A 15,784-nucleotide genomic window follows, 5' to 3' on the forward strand; every position below is an offset into this window, starting at 1 on the left:
TCCTAGGACATGTGCCATTTATCTCTTGGGGAATGTATCTCTCCTCAAAGACAGAGAGCTTTAAAAGTCCGACCTGGCTAAGAAGATGCTATTAGCTGGTCTCCTTCCACTGGGGAGGAGCTGGCTTTTCACAGAAAATTTTCAATTATTTTTAGAAAGAGCGGGAATAGAATCTTCGCTGAACTGAAACAAAAGTGTAGACCTCATGGAAGGGAATATGATTGAGAAATTATTCCTAAATCGAATGAGACAATGCACTAAGAATCTAACTTCTGCATGCTGAGGCTTTGTCCCTCTGAGCCTTGTTATTGTAAAATCTCCTGTGGTCAGGCAAACTCAGATACCCCGAGAAGCCTCCTGAGAATTCTTTGTAATTTGGGTCATAATTTTGTACTCCCTGCCCTTTTCTGCTGTGCTCTTGGGTAAGTACAGAGAGGACTGATGAACAGACGAGGGAAAGAAATGTTAACTGTGCTGTGCACAAAACTAGCCCCATCACACTTGCTTCTGTGCTCTGGAATTACAGAGGTGAAGAGGGATGCCATCCCAATCCCCTCTTTTACTCACAAGGAAAAGGGAGGCCCAAAGAATTTAAATGACTGGTCCAATATCACATAGCCAGTTACCAGCAAGTTGGGATTAGAAAACCAGCCATTGTTTGTATTGTGACTACATCAACTCCTGCTTTTATAAACATATTTCCAAAATACGTATCCATCTTTAGCTCATGCCATGTACTGGGCCAGGCACTGGTGATCAAGAGCTGAATAAAACAGAGGTGGCCTTGACCTCATGGAGCTTACTCAAAGCAATCTGGTGAGGCTGAATAAAAAATGGGACCCTGTGAGGAGTACAGAGTTAGGATGACAACCAAACTTTCCTTGGCATAGCCGTACTTACTGAACTGATGTGAGAGCCAGCAAAGTTTCTTCTAGGGTATTCTGATACCCAGAACATTCTAAGGGGATAAGAGTTTGTTCTTCTTCTCTGATTTTATTAAACATTTTATTAGAGATTAAGTTCACAGACTTCATTTCTGTTACTTGGATGCAAGATTTGCCCTTGTTCTCACGGAAAGGTGGAAGCTGCCTAGTCAATCTCAGTTTTTCCTGCTCAGGTTGATAGCCCTATAAAAAGTTTATTAGTCTGATTTTGTTGTCAGGGAGAGTCAGTTATTTACTCTTCTTCTCTTGGTTTATACTCTTTATCAAGTGGAACCGATTGCTGATATGAGACAAATAGAAAGACAGACAAGTTGACGTATGAATATAGACAATTCTGGTATGATAGAATTGGTATTTAGAAGAAGGCTCTGGAGGACTCTCAGGCCAAGATACAGTTAGACTTTCTGTTATAAATATGTGAGCAGCAACGATTGAATAAGAAACAACCTAGAGACAAGATTGGATGGGAATGTATTAGGATAAGCCATGTGAAATTGCCAATATTCAACTATTTATAACCTATAAAAATGTCAATGCCCTATAATTCAACCAAATATATTCTATTGCCTGTATCAAAATCAATTTGATTTGGTAATCATTTATTTATTTTTGGGCAATTTCTGTATTGAGAGCGTTGGGCAATTTTACATATGCATGACTGAGTTTCCTTATTTGACAAGTGGAGATAGTAATAGATTTATTGATTTATTTATGAATTCAGTTTCTCTAAGCTGGCACATGTAGCTTACCACTCAGGTCCTCTACAAGGTCCTCAGGCAAGATCTAGGTGTCACTCTCAGATTGGCTGCCTCACACCTTTAACCCGCACTCTTTGGATTACTTATGCCTTTCTTGCTTGACCACTTAGTCCCAGGTTGAAATCGTTCTTTTTTTTTTTTTGCGGTACGCGGGCCTCTCACTGCTGTGGCCTCTCCCGCCGCGGAGCACAGGCTCTGGACGCGCAGGCTCAGCGGCCATGGCTCACGGGCCCAGCCGCTCTGCGGCATGTGGGATCTTCCCGGACCGGGGCACGAACCGGTGTTCCCTGCATCGGCAGGCGGACTCTCAACCACTGCGCCACCAGGGAAGCCCAAAATCGTTCTATTTAAAACCATCTGAATCTCAACTCATTGGCTCCAGTACACTTATATTGCATTTGTTTTCCTCAAGCTCTGCCTTATTAGATCAGTGGTTCACAGCCTCTTGGGTGCATACTAGAACCACCTGGTGGCTTTCAAAATGTACTGATGTCTGGACTCCACCTTAGAACTCCTGATTCCATTGGTCTTGGGGATGCCAAGGCTTCAATAGTTTCTCAAAATCTCCATAGGTGATTCTAATACACAACCCAGGCTGAGAACCAAAGTGCCCTGAGAAATCACTCCATGCTTCTGCATCTTGATTAGTGTTTCTCTTCTCCATCATGAGGCCCCTGCATCCTGAGGACTTTCCCCAGGTCATCTTTATACTTCTTGTCTGATTTTTGCATGCAGCCCTTTCCATCGTATGCCCTATCTTTCTGCATCAATAAATTGTTTCTGAGGAAGAGGTTCTTTCTGCTGGAAAGCCTGGGGGAAGAGAGGTGCTTAGGACAAGCCTGCTGACACTGGAGACTCAAGCGTACTTGGGTATGGAGGGCTTGGGTCATGGCCGGTGGGATTCTCCTGTTCCCAAAAAACTTGAGTGTAGCAGTGGGAACTACCCAAGAGATACATGAGATAAGGCTTTGAGGTCTCCTAAAATATGCTGAGTGGGGTTCCTGAGTTACATCACCCTTGTGCTTTCTCTGCCTCACTTATCTGGTCCTCTGAGTGCAACCTGAGGTTCTAAAAAAACCACTTTTTTTTTTAAGTTTATAATTTTAATTTGTTTTAAAGTAATTCATAATTTGTGAACATGCAGAAGAACTACACAATCATTAAGTGTACAGTTTCATGAATTTTCACAAGGCAAACACCCAGATGAAGACAGAATTTTCTCAGAATCCCAGAAGTCTCCTCTTGACCCTTCCCAGTCACTACATCCTGCTCAAAGTAAACATTACTCTGATTTCTACCACCACTGATTACTCTTATCCTTTTTTTTTAACATCTTCATTGGAGTATAATTGCTTTACAATGGTGTGTTAGTTTCTGCTTTATAACAAAGTGAAGCAGTTAAACATATACATATATCCCCATATCTCCTCCCTCTTTTTTTTTTTTTTTCGGTACGCCGGCCTCTCACTGTTGTGGCCTCTCCCGTTGCGGAGCACAGGCTCCGGACGCGCAGGCTCAGCAGCCATGGCTCACGGGCCTAGCTGCTCCGCGACATGTGGGATCTTCCCGAACTGGGGCACAAACCCGTGTCCCCTGCATCGGCAGTCGGACTCAACCACTGCACCATCAGGGAAGCCCTATCTCCTGCCTCTTGAGTCTCCCTCCCGCTCTCTCTATCCCACCCCTCTAGGTGGTCACAAAGCACCGAGCTGATCTCCCTGTGCTAGGCGGCTGCTTCCCACTAGCTATCTATTTTACATTTGGTAGTATATATGCGTATATATACTTCATCGCACTTCATCGCAGCTTACCCTTCCTCCTCCCTGTGTCCTCAAGTCCATTCTCTACATCTGCGTCTTTATTCCTGTCCTGCCCCTAGGTTCATCAGAAGCATTTTTTTTTTTCAGATTCCATATATATGTGTAAGCAAACGGTATTTGTTTTTCTCTTTCTGATTTAGTTCACCCTGTATGACAGACTCTAGGTCCATCCACCTCACTACAAATAACTCAATTTCGTTTCTTTTTATGGCTGAATAATCTTCCATTGTATATATGGAGCCACTATCTTTGCTGACCCAGTTTCCTTCTCTTCATGTTAGTGGCTGGAATTTGGTCCAAATTCTGCCTGCTCCAATGAAGCCTTTCCTGAGTTCACCCCAGCCAGTCTCGTGTACTGTTTGGAACTTGCATAATATCTGGCTGCAGGCAGATTAGAAATAGTAATTGATTGTGGACCAGACCAGGTTCCAGTTTTGCACAAACCATAGTGTCTGGTCATCTATACCCACAGTAAGTATTTGTCAAATGACTGAATGATGGAATGAATGAGTTGCCTTGGGCAAGAATCTTTTCTGAATCTCTATTTCTTTATCTCTGGAATAGGCCCATTATATAGAGTTTTTTTTTTTTTTCTCTAAGAGTGGCCCTTGGAATGCCTGTATCAAACCTCCTGGGGTTCTTGTTTAAATGCTGAGTTCTGCCCTCCCATCTGAATCAAAATTGCTGGAGGCCTGAGAATCTATGTGTAACACACACCCCAGGTGATTATTATGTTCCAAACAGTTGGGAAACCACTGAATTAGTGGTTATCTGTTCAGTTAAAGTGACGTGATGGCAGTTACTAATGTAAAACCTTGGTATTCATAGAGATGGGAAATTCTTTTTGTTGAAGTTAGATGGAAGAACTCTCTTGGTTGGAAATGCGTTAGGTAGTGGAAAGAACCTGAAATACTCCAGGCACATTAATATCATCTGCAGGTGGAAATGTGTTGGGCAGAGCGATAGCAGCCCATCTGATTATCATTGGTTATTTACATATCCTCCCCCTTCATAGTCAATAATTATGCATTGAATACCTGCTCATCGGGCTAAACCAAACACTGGGGATACAAAGGGTGATTTTTGCCACATCTATTCCATGCAGAAGTGGCCATTATTATTTATACTTTGTAGTGTTGTTTCCAGGACCAGGAACCAGATGCCCTAGGAGGTAACTGAGTCCAATTTCCCAGATGCTTGATTGTCTTCTTACCAGATCTTGAAATATGCATTGCAACTTCTTTTTGCACTGGGGTCTATGGATACTGCTTTCCATAGGAATGACTTCTGAATTTTATAAATGAGATAAATGAGGTAGAATAAGATATTCTTTATAAGAATTTTTTTGGGTCATTATCTTCGCTGTGATGTACCAAATCTAAACAGGTTATGTTATGTTACAGGTTTTTGGACAGAAAACTCCTAAAGATATAATATAATCACCAGCTGTGACAACTTTTTCCTGCTCAAATCATCATCTGGCTTCAGATGAAATTTCTAGTCATCAAAGAGCAGACTTGCTGTGTTTCTGATTAATTGTCAGAGCCCTTCTTGTTAGAAAAGCTGGCTTTATTTCTGACTATGTTACTGAGTCACTGTGTGATCTTAAGTATGTTAAAGAGCTTTGGGATATCTTGGTTTCACATTCTGTAAAATGGAGATAAAAATACATTCCATACATCTTTCAGAGGCACCATGAGGATTAATGAGACAGTGTTAGCAGGCATATGAAAGTCACCCAATTTTTTTCATATTCAGATTTCAGATTCATTTCCTAATACTAAAAAAGGGTCATGTATTTAAACAAAAAAACAGCTATGCAGGATTAAGATTATAGTGGGCTGTAATAGTTATTTCCCAGAAAGAACGAACAGATGACAAGGAGGATTATTAAGCTTCAATATATAAATCTTCCCTTCTACTTTAATTCCATGCTCTGTCCATACTTTAGAAGAGTTTTTTTTTTTTTCTTTTTTTTTTTTTACAGTGCTTGGCATCTTGATCCACCTGCCAAGCTGTTTAATTTAAAAACCACTGAAATGAACTAAAACCTTACATCGTTAGTAATAATTTGCTTTCCTGAGTAATGAGGGTAGTAGATATCCCTAAGCAAGCAATAAACTCAGAGCCCAGCTCCTGGTTGAGTGTTGTTATCTCTGGGACAATTCAGTCCCTGCTGGGGGAAACTCTTGAACCAAAATTCATGGACTAAGGGTGAGAGAGGAGCTATCCATCATCACCGGTCTATCCATCATGCTGTTGCCCCACATCGCGCAGGGAGTTCTCCTGCCATGAATTTCATCAGAGTTTGTATTTCATAAGTTGAGCCTGGTGGTCAGACAGGGTCACCCGGAAACTCCATCTGGAGAGTCAGGCATCATGTGGCTGCCTTTCTCTCCTAGATTGATGGCTATCATCGCATCCATAGGTTTTAAAGATATGGAAAGCAGCTTATAAAAAGCTAAAGGAGCAGCTCTGTGGCTACATAAGTGGACATAAAACACAGGAGTTGCGAGTTGGGGGGAGGGGAGGGGCTCGAGGGAGATTTAAAAAAAAAAAGGAGCAGAAAACGCAGGAAATAAAACATGGCAAAATGAACAAAATACAAGCCAGGTGGGGGAAGGAGATACCAGAATTATATGTAAAAGTGAGGATAAAAGGAAAGCAAGCACGGTTGGAAATAAACCAGAAAGAGATTCATTTTTACATTCACTGAGATTATAAGGCTGGGGGCAAATCCTCCACATGTTTCCTGTGTTAAGTGTACATGCACCTACTCTCCCAGGAGACTTTCATTTTCAAAGTGTTTATGTGAATCTTCCCCACTCAATCCCTTCAATAAGCTAGGCCAATATTATCCCTATTTTACATGTGAGAGAAAGGAGGCAGATTATTGTAAAGCTTAAGCTTCAGGGTACTTCACCAGCACAGGCTCCTTCCAAGACTCTGGGAGGGGCCCTAACAATGTGATTACTTACATCGTCACACATTTCTGTAAACTTTACAAGAGAAACCATCATCTTCAGATTACTGCTGTCTCTTTCCTTTCTGACTCCTCTGGACTTCTCCTCCATCTTGCTTCACCTCATCTTAGATGACATTGGGGCATTTGTGGCAACTGGCTGAGGGAAGTTGAAGTGAGGATGCACTTAGGTGGGCTGTGGTGGAGTATATTTAGAAGGTTCTAAGTCACTTCCATGTATGATTAAGTTACTGCTAGCTGTCCCGAGGTAGGAGTAGGTTTCCAGACATGGCGGTCCTCTCCCCCCGACTCAGTCTCCAACTCCAGTGGACAGTAGAGAAGAAAGAAGGCTTGAAATGAAGGGTGTTAGAAACTAGTTTGGGAGAAAGGTTTCCAGTCATCTGATGTGTAAAGCAGACCATGAAAAGACATGGAGGAATCTTAAATGCATATTACTAAGTGAAAGAAACCAATCTGAAAAGGCTACATACTGTATGATTCCAACTATATGATATTTTGGAAAAGGCAAAAATGGAGACAGCTTAAAGATCAGTTGTTTCCAGGAGTTGGGGAGGGGGGGATGGAAGAAGTGATTAGTCAAAGAACACAGAGAATTTTTATGGCAGTGAAAATACTCTGGATGATACTATAATGATGGATATATGTCATTATATATTTGTCCAAAGCCACAGAGGGTACAAAAATCAGAGAGAACCCAAGGTAAACTATGGCCTTTGGATGATTATGGTGTGTTGATGTAGGTTCATCCTTGGTAAAAATATAGCATTCTGGTGAGTGATAATTAATAATGGGGGACATGGAGTATACAGGAATCTCTGTACATTCCTCTCAATTTTGTTGTAAACCTAAAACTGCTCTTAAAAATTATAAAACACGGGCTTCCCTGGTGGCGCAGTGGTTGGGAGTCCGCCTGCCGATGCAGGGGACACGGGTTCGTGCCCCAGTCCGGGAAGATCCCACATGCCGCGGAACGGCTGGGCCCGTGAGCCATGGCCGCTGAGCCTGCACGTCTGGAGCCTGTGCTCCGCAAGGGGAGAGGCCACAACAGTGAGAGGCCCGCGTACTGCCAAAAAAAAAAAAAAAAAAGAAAAAATTGTAAAACACAAACATTGCAAAAAAAACAAAAAAAAGCAAAAATCCGTAAGCAGAGAGGACTCAGTTGTTTCTGAAGCCTAGTCAAAGTAGAGAGTCCCTTCTGTCAGAAATACACTTGATAATGTAGCACATATAACCGTATGTACACCATTTTTCCTCTTCTTTTAGATGGGAATCCCACAAAATATAACTCATTATAATTGCTGTGTTTGTAAGGCAAAACCAATAGCAATAATACAAACAACAAGTGCAACTGAGTGTGAAGTTGCCTTTTTGAATGGTTCTCAACTATCAATGACAGAACAACAAAATTCAATTAATCATGCTAGATGAAAATTTTATGTTTGTTCCCCTTAGAAAAATATTACAAAATTGTCATCATATGAAAACATTATCAAAGAGTATACAACCAAAACTGTAGGGGAAAACTATTATAGTATGTGAGGCAGCATAAAAATATCTTATTTTTCAGGATTTTGTGATATTTATGGTATTTGTGAGCTTTTAGAATTTTTTGTTATGCTTTCATTTCTCATTATAAATGAGTACTCTTTCATACTTAATTTTGCATTAGTAATTGTGTCTTTTTCTCAGAGGGTCTTTAAATTACATATAATCTTTAGGTTCCTGGATTTGATCCTGGAGATAAATGGTCAGATAAATAGGTTTTCTAAGGTCCCAGGGCAGTTGACAAAATGGGCCATACAGCATAGAACAGCTGAGTTCTCTTCAGCTGTCTGTCTGGTAATTCAGTCTTTCTCTAGCTTTAAGGGAAAAGTAGAAGACAGTACTACTCTGGACAAACATTTCAGAAAATATAAACACATTTAAATTGATGTCACAAAAATACAGGAACGTCAGAAGGATGTGACCCAGAAAGATATGACTAATAAGTCAATAATTTTATTAATTGTAAATAAATAAATTTATAGAAAAGATATTAAAAAGTAAAACCAAAAAGTAACTGAGTTCATTATTTGTTGTCCTTTTATATAGAGAGAAATAGAGAGTACAAACATATATTCAGCAGGCAATAGGAATAGCAAACTTAAGATCAGAAAACCTAGGTTGAAGGCTTCTTTCCACTTCTAAGAAGGCTGGTGATTGTGGCAGATTTGGTTAGTTGTTCCTCCCTTTTTCATCATTCTAGGGCCAGTCTCTCAGTTACTACCTCCCAGATGACCGCATTTAGGTTAGGTGTAGCTGTGTGAATAAGTTTCAGCCAATGGGTTGCAAGTAAAAATGATGTGGGTAATTCCTTATAATGTGTTCAACAAGAAGGAGTTACCTGCGTTCCCCCTCTTTTTTTCCTCTTTCTCCTGGGTTGGAATGCAGATGTGGCATTAGTGAGCCTGCGTTCACCTGCTAAAGGTAAAACCCAAAGAAGATGATGGAAGGAGCCTGGGTCCTCAAACTATTTCACACTGTCTCTAGACTGTGATATGAGAGATAAGTAAATAATTAAATGGAGTTTTTTTGGGGGGAAAGAAGTGTTAGATAACTCCATGGTGGTAATCATATTGCAATACGTATATAGCGGTATCAAATCAACAAGTTGTATACCTTTAAACTTACACAATGTTAAATGTTAGTTATATCTCACATTTTAAGAAGGGTTTTCTTGGAGTCACTGTATTTTTGAGGTCTTCTTGTAAAAATAGCTTAGCCTGTACCCTAATCAACACAGTGAACGATGGGCAAATTCCCGCCTCTCAAACCTTTCAGCCGTTTCCTTGTGTGTAAAATGGGGACCGTAATACCAAGCCTGGCTACAAGTGGAGCTGCTCCAAGTATTAAATTAGATAATGTAGAACAGAGGTGAACACACTGTACAATAGAAAATATTATTTATATTTGGGTATTACTGCTATAAGAGGGCAAAAGATGAGATGAAGTTTTGTTTTTAATTTAATTTAATTTAATTTATTTATTTGGCTGTGTTGGGTCTTCGTTGCTGTGCGCGGGCTTTCTCTAGTTGCTGCGTGCGGGGGCTACTCTTCGTTGCGGTGCGCAGGCTTCTCATTGCGGTGGCTTCTCTTGTTGTGGAGCACAGGCTCTAGGCACCTGGGCTTCAGTAGTTGTGGCACACAGGCTTAGTTGCTCCACAGCATGTGGGATCTTCCCGGATCAGGGCTCGAACCCATGTGCCCTGCATTGGCAGGCGGATTCTCAACCACTGAGCCACCAGGGAAGTCCCGAAGGTTTTATTTTTTAAATAAACTTTTTATTTTTGGAATAAAATTAGATTAACAGAAAATTATCAAAGTAAGCACAGAATTCCTGTAGACCCTCAGCCAGTTTGCCTTAATGTTAGCATTCTCCATTCCCATGGCACATTGGTAAAACTGTGAAATCAGTATTCGTCTGTTACTATAAATCCAGACTTTATTTGGATTTCATTAGTTTTCTCACTAACATCCTTTTTTGTCTTCCAGGATCCCATCCAGGAGACAATGCTCTATTAATTGCCATATCTCCTGGTCACTATGGCCTGGACATTTTCTCAGTCTTTCCTTATTTTTCATGACCTTGACAGTTTTGAAGAGTACTGGCTGCGTATTTTGTAGAAGGTTTCTCTATTTGGGTTTCTCTGATGTTGTTTTCATGATTAGACTGTGGTGATGGTTTGGGGGGTTTTATTTTTATTGAAAAAGGTAATGCAGGATAGAGAGAGATGAGAACAAAAAGTGAGAGAAAGAGAGAGACTGAATAACCCCTCTTCTTTCAGTTCGATTGCCTCATCAGCTCTAACTGCTATTCTAGTTAGCATGCTCCTGCGGGAGAATTGAATTTTGTACATTAGCTCTATGAGGGGGTACCTGTGGGAATGGTGAGAATGTATTCAGCCTCCTTTCCCTCTCCTTGTGCCTCTGAATGGGCTCAAGTTGCCCTTTTACGATCCATTCCATTCATCCTAGAAAGATGTCTGAAAAGCACTGGGATATAAATCTGGAACTTGATAGCAGACAGGCCAGTGTCCAGTGGAGTGAGCATCTAGCCTAGTTGAATAGAAAATAGTCTGTTTTAGAAAAAACGTTCATTGATTGACACCTCCATGCCACAATTGACGCCCCTCAGCACATTGAGAAGGCTTTTTTTTTTTTTTTTTTCCTGAGTGAGAGAGATTGTGAGGGAAGGCAGGAAGAAGAAAGGAAGAGAGGAATATTACACAGGCAAATGCCAGTTATAGGTAAGAAAAAAGAAAAGATGGTGAATTTAGGATCTTGAGGAAAAGTCTGAATGAACAGAGAAGATAAAGTCTTTCCTCAGACACAAAAAAGGGAAAACAGTATTCTGGATGGGACAGGAATTAACCTACATATTTCTTTTTGTATTTACTTTTCAAGTTGAGCAAGTCCTAGGCAAGTGCCTGCTAGGCAATACTGTCTTTAATATTTTAAGTAAAGGTATCCATCTTGAATGGCATTAAAATTACAAAAAAAATTTGCAATATAACTTCTTTTCTGGCTATACAAAGTCTTGATTATACAAAATTCCCATCAGAATAAACACACACACACACACACACCCCTATACTTAAAAAAAAATCCAGATAGAAAAAACTGTGACTGAGAAGGGCGTACTTTTTAATTAAATTCCAGGGTCTATTCTTTTAAGAGCTCTTTCAGCAAAATGATCAAATCTAACCAATGACTAGCTCTCTGCTGTTATCTTTCTTCTAAGGTCCATCCCTGGAGATCTTGCCTGGGCTCTTGAAGGCAACATCTCAGTGGATACTAGGTGTATTAAAAAATGATCTTTGCCAACACCCTCCTTTCTCGCTCTGTACCTGGTTTCCCTCTAACCTTTAATCTCCTCGTTGACCACTATTTCCCTGTATCTCCGTTTCTTGTCTCTTGTATCCCCACCTAATTGCCTCTTCCTTCAGCCTCACAACCCAGTCCTCACCATGTTCTGCTGAGTCTGCTTCTTAAATGCATCTCAATTCCATCCAGTTGTTTCTATCTCCATTATCTGTGTTCAGCACTACCACTTTTCTAGTCTGACACTCACTCCCACCTTTCTCCTGGACTAATGCTTAATCTCCAGTGCAGCTGGAGTGGTATTTCTTAGCCACAATTCTCTTTATATTAGTTCCAGAAGCTTTAAGTTTTTAAGTGGCTTCATTTATTTCCCCCTGAGGAAAACAAAATTCTTGGAAAAAAAAAAAAAAACTGATAGTAGATCTAAACCTGCCAAATCTGGTCTACCCTTACTTCCCCAGCCAGATCTTTGGCATTTCCACCCGTTGCAGAGCACAGGCTCCGGACGCACAGGCTCAGCGGCCATGGCTTACGGGCCCAGCCGTTCCGTGGCATGTGGGATCTTCCCGAACCGGGGCACAAACCCGTGTCCCCTGCATCGGCAGGTGGATTCCCAACCACTGCGCCACCAGGGAAGCCCTCCACCTTATTCTTATTCACCATCTCTCCTCCTGCTTTCCCCCCTTGTCCATCTCTCTCTCCACCACTGACACTGCAGCCATTTCTCTCAGTACCTTGAATATGCCCTGCTCTTGCCCTTTTTTCCCAAGACCTTCATTCAAAGAATGGTCTAAATCCCTTCTTTCTCGTCCTTTAAAATTCCATGCTCTCATTCACTCCCAGGAAAGTCTACCTGACCCTCCTCATCTATTAGTTTAGGTTGGGTGTCTACTATGTGTCCAAGGAATCCTCAACTTCCCATTTAATAAACCACCCTCTTTTGTGATTGTTTGTGGATATATTTGTATTTTGTAAATGAATAAATTTCTTAACTATTTCAAAGTAACACATCTTAGAACCCCTCATGGACCACATCACAGAGGACTAGAAGATTCACCTGATTTGCAAAAATATGACAAGTAGGTGGTAGAAGATTCTAATGCCTGATGTCTCTTTGCAAACGTTTTCTTTTACTATGCAAATATTACTGATAAGTGTTCTGCATGGTGCTCTAAAATAGCTACAACCTATGGGAACATTTCTCCTTGATAATGTGCTCAGAATTTAATTTTCTCTTCCTCCTTTCCTATCATGAGAGCCCACCCCCAGTAGGAGGAACTGGTTGGTGTAGTTGAATATTTTATGGTTCTTATGTAGAGAGTTAATTGTGCTGGGATTGCTCACAGAAAATCACGGGCTGTGCTGAGAACAACCTTGGTTTTGTTTCATGCCTGCACGTGTTCTTAAACTGATACCAAATACAATGAACTGTAACAACTGTGGGAAGGGTTGCATGCTTCCAGAAGATGGACTATACCATGAAGCAAAAAGTATAATTGTGGCTTGGAGGCAGCAGTTCCAAAAAGATTCAGAATTCACTGATCTATTCTTCTGTTCTAAATACCCCTCTGTTCAAACTTCTAACATGTCCACACTTAACAAACTCACTCACCCTCCATTTTTGTGAGTGTTGATAATGATTCTCTTCCCTCTGAAAACACTATGTGTTTTTCCTTGGTTATTTCTAGGGGAATAGTTTTCAGATTTGTTATATAAAAGAGCTTGAAGTTTAATCCTGAAAAATTTGCTTTTATAGCTAGAAATTTAGATGTTGTTCTTTGGAAGCTGTTGAACACAACTCAAAAATTTCTATCATCTATATCTATTCACATTGAGAGATAAAGTGCATTTACATCTATTTATAGTATTATGTCACTAGACATCCTGTACTTTATCCCAATTGAATATAGTGGATTGTGGAAAAACATACAAGAATGTCTTGGCATTTTCATTATGACTATGATTGACTTGCTGTGACATTCCATCCTCCTAATGAATATGAAATCACTGCTAAAATGTCTTCATTCAGCAGAACTACAAAAACAAAGAAGGGGAGTAATTTAATTTTAGCTTATATTTAACTTTGACTTTGTGGTCACCAGTTTTGGGTGGCAGCCACAAAAAGCTAGGCAAATTCCCATAATGCCACAGCCTATAAGACATTTACCAGCAATAGCAAACAATTGCAGCTTTCTCCTTAGAAAAGTCCCCAAATATGTCATAATCAGTATTTAAGGTCAAATAGAGGTACATTCTCTTGCTTATGAACATGCGTTCTATAAACATCGTTTACGTACACTTCCCGTTTTGTAGCTGGATTGGAGTTCCCTTCTCTCCCTGACGTCAGGAACTTCCTTATTTTGTTGAGCTGGCTGACCAAGTCTTGTGGTCACTCATACCCAGTCCTCCACATGCCTGCCACCTTCCCCTTTCCTAGCCCCACTGCCAGCACTAACCCATCTTGTCACTTCTTTCTTCTTCATGTCAGAGCAGAGTTGAATTTTGTAGCTCTAGGAATGTGGGTGTACTTGGTACAGTCCAAACTGGAACTCTAAATGTGTTTTCCCTTAGGAATTCACATGGTAGCATTCCTCCATGAAGGGTGAATAGAGTTTCCCCTCAGCCTTGGAACCAAATCATCAAGTAATAATGGTTGTGGAAAGTATGTTAAACAAGGAACTTGGGTGGGGGTGGATGATGATTTGGGAAAAACTGGAATTGCCTGGGCTTCCAGCACTATTCATATTCATATACTATTCATATTCACTTAGTGACAAAATGAATTGTGATTTTAACAAATGTTTTACTTTTGAAACAATCGGACTATTATTGTAGGCATAGCATAGCAATCAAATCAAAAGTGAATGACAAGACTCAGTTGACTGGCCTCTGAGAGTGGCCTTCATCCCATATTTACAAAGTGTTGTAATTCTAGAATTTCAGCGAAGGATAAGTATGTGAAATATGTGAAATCAAAATGACTGGAAATAATTTTGAGTTTGACTTTTCTTTTTCACCCCTAAAATTTAATGTATATTTAGAAAACAGATTTAGAAATATATGGTGTTTTATTAGGCTATTTGTGTTTTTAAAAAGTTACTCCTAAAGGAAATGTTGTCTAGTGAGGCTTAAACACTGTGCCCTTTGAGAATTTAGTGAGAAATAAATGAGTGAGAAGGGAAAGAAGTGTTTGTATTGGCTAAACCGAATGTACAGGTGGTGAGAAAGGTCCTATGGCTGCAGGAATGAGGATGGATTTCACTAATTAAAATGAAAAACTCACAGTGGAAATCGTATAGGAAATAAATCTTTAGAGAAATAGAGAGCAACTTCTTAGGTAAGAATTAAGTAGCCAAAAATGATCTGTTGCGTACCCATATAGTCACATGGATATTTTCTTTGATGGAAAAAACCCCATAATTTGAGGACTAAAAATAGGGGAACAGAATGGGGCAGATAAGGTAGATATAGGAAGGACTTTTATTCTGCAGCCAAAATCTTCCTATTAATGCTGTACCATTTTTAATGGATGATGGGGATTAAGTTTTCTCTAAAGATGAGGTCTCTAGTGCATGAGTTCCTTCTCTTTTACTGTTCATTTTTACACTCTAAGTTTCTCACCTTTCTAAGAGGAGCTTTACAGAAAGATATTTTCAAAAGTATCAGGGGAATTATAAGTAACAAGAAGTTGGGACAAACTGAAAAGAACTAGGCGAAACTACAAGCTTGAGGAGCTGAGAGTGCAGAAAAGAAATTGCATCTTAGTGTTGAAACATCTGTTCATGGGGGAGAGAAGGGTACAGGGCACTCTGCTTACAGAAAGGAAAAGCAAAGTCAAAATGTCACACCAAACCAGAGAGAAGGCAAGGTTCAGAGACCAGGAAACTAGGTCTCTTAACCTTGTGTTTAATGTTCAAAGATTCACGTCCATATCAAGAGACTCACAAAGAGAAAGATCAAGAGTGTCAACCAGAATTCCAGGCCAACAGAACTCAGTTGATATCATTAAGCACACAAAAATCACACGGTGGGCCAGGAACTCTGCTGGGTACATAGTGCAGAAGGCAGAGTCAGAGGTGTAAGCCAGGGTTTGTGCGTATCCAGAGACTGCAGTGGAAGGAGGAACAATGAGGGTGAGATGTGGGTAGGCACGACCTGATAAAGGCATGAACGGGTTTCTAATATGATAAAAGAAATGAGTCAAAAATATTGCACAAAAACCCATAAGGAAGTGAAAATGGGTTTATCCAGCAATGTTACAGAGGAGTATCCTTGATGAATGAGGGGACAGGATACAGGAAACTCAGCAAATTGTCCTGACAGTATCAAACTGCATCTGGCACCTCATCGAGGACTTGTCTTAGTCATCTCTGGGTCTTTAGGACCTAGAGCTTGAAGCTGAGTTGTGGCTCGATAAGGT

The 15,784-nt window shown here is 40.4% G+C and overlaps 1 protein-coding gene across 6 annotated transcripts in view; it reads left to right on the forward strand.

Annotated features, from left to right (window-relative positions):
- Positions 1-15,784, forward strand: part of CHODL (chondrolectin) — a 523,451-nt gene that overhangs the window by 23,692 nt on the left and 483,975 nt on the right. For 4 of the 6 annotated variants that reach the window (XM_049709916.1, XM_049709919.1, XM_049709914.1 and 1 more), the window contains exon 3: positions 12,368-12,443. The exons of the other annotated variants lie outside the window; for them this stretch is intronic. The gene's annotated coding sequence lies outside the window, so the exon portion shown is untranslated. The remainder of the gene's footprint in view (positions 1-12,367; positions 12,444-15,784) is intronic. 6 annotated transcript variants of the gene reach the window in all.

Source organism: Orcinus orca, chromosome 5 (genome assembly GCF_937001465.1).
Source record: "Orcinus orca chromosome 5, mOrcOrc1.1, whole genome shotgun sequence".
Classification (NCBI taxonomy): Eukaryota; Metazoa; Chordata; class Mammalia; order Artiodactyla; family Delphinidae; genus Orcinus; species Orcinus orca.